Consider the following 6286-nt stretch of genomic DNA (forward strand, 5'->3'; position numbering starts at 1 on the left):
ATAACAGAAACCATTTTTAAGTCAAGTCGTTGAAAACTAATATTATTTCTTGAGGATTTTTCTTCTTTAGGTCTTCTTTAACATTTGGCATATCCAGGAATCAAATATGAAGAAATTGAATGAAAAATGTGACTTCTTTGATTTCAGTTTATCGATCATTTTCTTTATTTCGTGCACGTTTTGTTAAATAGAATCAAGCGTAATTGATAGCTTACTCTACTGTAACTAGAGTATGTACATGATGATGTAGAGTGAGCGCAATGAAATGGTCAAATACTTGAAACTTCTTGGGCTGCGAAGCTTGCGAATTACAAATTGGATATTGTTTCTCAGATAACTCTTAATTAAGCCAGATCCTTTTTATGGTTTCCGGGCGGTAAAAAGTTTACCTTGTTCACAAATTGCTTCATCTTGTTTTCCTTTCACACATTCTCGCAAAGATCTCAAGTCTTTTTTATTTTGTTGCTCTGTCTCCTTTTGCTTCAGAAATGGAAACCAAAAAGCAGAAACCTAAAAATCACAATGTCAAACTGTACCAGAAAACCTAAACGTTGACTTCCCTTTACCCTGGACCCTGGCAACAAGACACGGTGGTAAAAATCCTGACTCATTTCAATTGGCTCGCCAAAGACAGATTGTTGCATTTTCCTGGACAGAGAGGTCATTGGACCTGTTTGTGATATTCTGGTGATGAGCATGTTACTCATGCTCTCTCATTGTAAATGCTTAATCTAGTCATGTATATGAATGTGAACTAATCAGCAATAAAGTGAGTTATCAAGTCCATGCAACTCCTTGTGGGTCAACTCCACCCACAAATTTATGACATGGCGCAGTCAGTTGACCGGCTGTTGCCCTATCCCTCTCCTTGTTGGAGAGGATTGAGGTGTGTCGCTCTCCCCATGAGGGATTGAGCGTGAATGGCAGAGGGCCGTGCAGCTGGCAAGAGTCTTGGGGGGACCTCGTGACCCCGATGGTGGGGTGACCTCGTGAACCCAATGTTGGGGAAACATCGTGAACCCAATGGTGGGACGGCCCCGTGATCCCTGTGTTGGGACGGCCCCATGATCCCTGTGTTGGGACGGCCCCGTGACCCGGATGAACCCGTGACCCGGATGAACCCGTGACCCGGATGAACCCGTGACCCGGATGAACCCGTGACCCGGATGAACCCGTGACCCGGATGGACCCGTGACCCGTATGAGGGAGATGTGATATCCCGGTGATGAGCATGTTGCTCATGCTCTCTTATTGTAAATGTTAAATCTAGTCATGTATATGAATGTGTACTAGTCAGCAATAAAATGAGTTATCAAGTTCATCCAACTCCTTATGGGTCAGCTCCAGCCACAAGTTTATGACACTGTTTAAGCCAAAGCTGGAAATAGGCACTGGCCAATTCAAGCAACTTCTTCACGAATTATGAGATTTTCCTGCTGCGTTCGAATTTTCATTGTCTGTCCCCTTCAGCGAACCAGATAACTGAGGGATCGTATAATGAAGTATTAATAGGGCTTGAAAGAAAATCGCTTGAATTGAACTCTTTTTCATGTGATCTGGGTTGTTCTACTTGATCCGCCCCAAAATTGATTGCATTTATTTGCCACATCTTAAGTACGTGTTTATTTCAACTTTTCCTTTTTCCGAATTCTACTTAAAAAACAACAATGACCCCCTGACAGAAGTAGGCAAATTAGCTTATTAGAAATCCGATTGCCCAAGGTTCAAGGTTCAAAACATGATGTGTTTATGGTTGAATAAATTCACGTTCTTAAGTGCGTGTGATTGAAGAAATCTATATTTTTGACACTGTTCTTCTTCCAGTGGGCGTAGACTTCATTTGTGCTCGCCAGAACAATAGAAATTTGAAATTTGGTTTTCATTGTTTGCTCCAATCAATATACAGAAGTGAAGGTAAAAGGCGAGCAATGAGTAAGGTCGCCACAGTTTCAACCTATTTCGAGCAAAGACAAAGCTTGACAAATAATAGTTCAAATCCTGTCCTCTTGTGCATCTCAGAGTTTATTATCGTTTTGCTAAGACATTGTGCTTACCCCTACACTACGTTTCATTCCCGTTTATCAGATTGATAACGCCACCCACTTGTTGGAAAAGTATTTCCTTGCTTTCCCATGTACGTAGTACTTCCAAACCAAATAACCCAAAAGTTGAAGGAGCAATTAGACTTCCTCTCAACGTTGCCCTTGATGCCACAATTCAATGGTTGACAATCCACAGAAGAAGGAGGCCACCTTGACTTCGATAATCGCCAAATCTTCATCAACCTTCCGATTGGCCTCTTCCAATCTTTGTCCAATACAAGCAGCTCTTGGAAGCACTGATGGTCAGCAACTTAACTTCCGATAGCTTTTCCATTATTTTCCTGTTCTTCACCAACCAAATGTCCAATTCACATGATTGGCTTTCCAAATGTCCATCCAACTGAAAACCACAAATGAGTTCCATTATGAGGACAGTTATGTTTAAACTGTTAAACCACCACGGTTCATACGCCCATGACCTTAGCCCAATTACCAAAGGCTTCAGACAACACGGTTTCTTTTTAGAGTAAAAAATACATATATTCATAAAATGAAGTAGACAATAGAAAGAGCACACAACACTTGCAAACATGTTCGTGGCGCACTCTCACAACAGAAACTAAATCATAATTAAGCACGAAGGTTGAGACAAACGCAAAACATACAGGGTGCAAAAAAATTAAGGGCCCCCATGGCTGTTTTTCAAAATATTTCTCCGTGCTCAAAGATTTCTTTGACATAAAACCACAAGCATTCCTTAACAGACTCTGTTTAGTACATAGTGGCGTAATACAAATGGTCTAACGATATCCTAGAGGCGATGAGTAACCCTCTGAGCAATTGCCGTCAAAACAATGTCTGAAAATGCATATGAGGGCAGTTTTGAGGTCAGAACCAAAGGGCTGGAATACTATGCAATTTAAGGTCATTTTCGATGGTTTCGTCAAATGTCCGATGCCAATTACTTTATTTCTTCTCGACAGATTCTTGAATCCGAGAAGCTGATCAAAATTAAGTCCCTGACAAAGTGTTCTGGTTACAACTTCAGCGATGTCAAGGACATGTTACAATCTATCAAATGCAATGATCAAGTTCACTTTGAGTTGGATGGTCCTTATCTAGCAAAGCTTCCACCTATTGACCTTGTATTTGAACCCTACAAGGGTTTTAGGCATTAGTAGAAGGAGAGAAGATCAATAATGAACAGGACACGGTCACCTTAGTTAAAAGATTGAATAAAGTATTTTAATTTTATAACTAGAGCCGGCCAAAATTTGCATACAAATCTGATCTTTATTGCAGCATTTATGCCTAAAAATCAACCACATTGGCACAAAAATTTGCAAACAAACTTTCCAAAATATAGGCACTAACACTATCTGGGGGGTGCAAGGGCTGCTTTTGTCCTCCCTATCAAGCAATACGTAGATCAAGAGGAAAATTATGCCTTCCAGCATAGGGATTTGAACCTGCTATCCCCAGGAAGCAGATCTTGCCTTGTCCATGCTGCCTCCTAGACTGATCAGTATTTTACACATCCTTACATTTCGTGAAAAAGGAAAATTTCAGTTAATTAACAGAACAAAAACAATGTCAGAGCGTAGTAATAGTATTGCAGAACAATCTTGTGAAGAATATTATGTTTATCAAGTTTCATGACAGTAATGGTTGGTCAATTCTTCCGAAATTAACCATCCGCCTCATGAGCTATACCCCAAAAACCATGAAAACACATCAAAATGTGCCTAAGCTGAAATACATAAGCAGGTGGTTAGTAATATGTCTGCAATCTATTTCATACCTACATGTACTTTTTTCAAAAAGATTTGAAAAATGATCTGAAAGTAAAATTTCACTTTCTTCCCTAAGCTTGACCATGATTCTTTAAAATTATCACGATTTTTCACAAATACTGGTATTTTTTGTTGAAATGGACTAGTGCTGGGACGAATCCAGTCTTTCGCTGTACTGAAGTCGAACAAAAAGCCTCACATTGCGAAATCCTCGCCCAAGCCCTGGTCCTTGTTCCATCCACAACCCGGATTCAATCCTGGTTTTACATCGTAGTGTAAAGCCGCCCTAACATGGAGTCCGATTCATCCTGCCTAACTTGTAAGACTAGTGCCGATGATTTATGCGTGACGGGATCGTTTGCGGCATTTTGAATGAGGAGACCCGCCACAGGCTTTTAGCAGAAACGGATTTGACCTTGGATAAGGTTGTGAAAATGTGCCAAGCCGAGGAAGATGCGTGCGTCATCATCTAAAAGAAACCTTCTTCCCAAGAGTCTGCATGTGATTTCGGCTTAAAAGTAAAAAAGAGAAAAACGCCAACCAAAGGGTACAAGACAATCTAACCGACCTTTAAACAAATATAATTAACCAAAAGTCAATTAAACAAAAGTTGTGGCCGCTGCAATCACGAATCGAAAATGGAATGCCCTGCCCGTGATTAGAGCTGTCACCTATCTAGAAGAATGGGCCATTTTTTATAATATATGTATGGTATTCTAGCCCACATAAAAACCTTGCATGCCTAAAACATTATAAAAGCTAAAATTTTCAAAAGTGTGCTCCTAATCTTAATTGAATTGGTTTTAGAAAATTTTAGCTTTAATAATGTTTCAGGCATGCAAGTTTTTAATGTGGGCTAGAATAATATGAAGCAATAAAATGAAAACTCCTCCCTATGACTTTCTGAAGTAGAAAAATGCCAAGATGTAAACAGGAATTTCTCTGGAAACTTAATGGAAACTTTTAGAATACCTTGTCCCTTTTCAATGCTAAAATTGACACCACAATCGTCCCAACGCCGTAGCTGAGATGCCTCTGGATCGTTCAGTGGTTCTTGACAAATCAAATAATTTGTAAATCGATTTTTCGACAACTCATCAAAAGAAGTGAGCCTGCATATGACCGACCCTTTTTCTTTGATGCGTTGATTTCATTTCAGTCCATTGGCTCGATTTCAATCAAGTTGTTTCAACAGACTGAAAATGTATCCGAAACTGCAAATTTGATTGGAGTCTTCAGACTCAAAGTTCTATCTTTAGATTTCAACATGACTTCTTGTGAAACCAATGTTCACGCTCTCTCTCTTTTCCTTCTTTGCACTTAGCTATAATTCAAATTGTTTTGAAACAATTTCGAGTTCCATCGCCTTCTTGAAATTCATGGTTCTTTGTCTTCTTAGTTTTCAGAATTACCAAACATTTCAAAACTTTTCTGACATGAATTAATCCCGTAGTCAAGAAAAGAGTGTACACATACATCACTCGGTTAAGTATTTTTGATTTTTACTTGTGTACCCTCTTTTGCTAAAGATGGGTGCCCTAGCTAAGGTCCTTTAAGCTAAAATGCTGCCTTTCCGGTTCAGCACACAGGAGTTGAAGGGTTAAGACATAATAGTCCTGAATCAAGAAATGACGTCAGTGTTGCTAGACACCGGTACTTAGGAAAATAATTAGCTTGGAACTACACGCATTATGAAACCCAATTTACAGTTGACCGCTACTATCATGCACCTTCCTGATACAAAGCTACAAGATAGCTACTTGCAAACGAACTACTCAATTATTCTTCATTAAACGGGCCTCTGAATTGATATACATTTCAAAACTTTTCTGACATGAATTAATCCTGTAGTCAAGAAGAGAGTGTACACATACATCGCGAGATGATCATTGGAGTCCAAACATTTGACACCATGGACTACGACGGGAATCTGCCGCCTTGCATTTGCTCAGGACTCTTTTTTGGAGCGCCTCAAAAGATGGAATGACATATTCTCCACTGGAGGATTGGAGCTCGTTGCACCACTGTGGTTGGGGCAGTCCTACTATCTCCATCTTGCAAATCTCAATAAGACTCTGCATTACTGACTCAAAAGATGGCATGGTAAATCCTCCGTCATCCGTAATTTGAAATATAGAGCAACCCATTGCATTTGCTTCAATGTCATCAGTTACCGCCAAGCATTTTTCAAGGAAAGGTTTCATCAGGGTCTCAAAAGAAGGGAGTTCTTCTCGGTTCATGGATTCATCGTCCAAAATGGTGGATCTTCGGGATCGGCACTGAGCCACATTGATAACAACACCAATAACCAACAGAGATCTCAATCCCGCAAAGAATTTCATGATTACTTTTTCCTAAAACAATACAAAAAAAAGAGATGGTGATGGATCGGATTGAAATATCAATTCAATTGGCATGCAAGAACACAAACAGTTCTGCTAGATGACATAC

Source organism: Tigriopus californicus, chromosome 12, assembly GCF_007210705.1.
Source record: "Tigriopus californicus strain San Diego chromosome 12, Tcal_SD_v2.1, whole genome shotgun sequence".
Lineage (NCBI taxonomy): Eukaryota > Metazoa > Arthropoda > Copepoda > Harpacticoida > Harpacticidae > Tigriopus > Tigriopus californicus.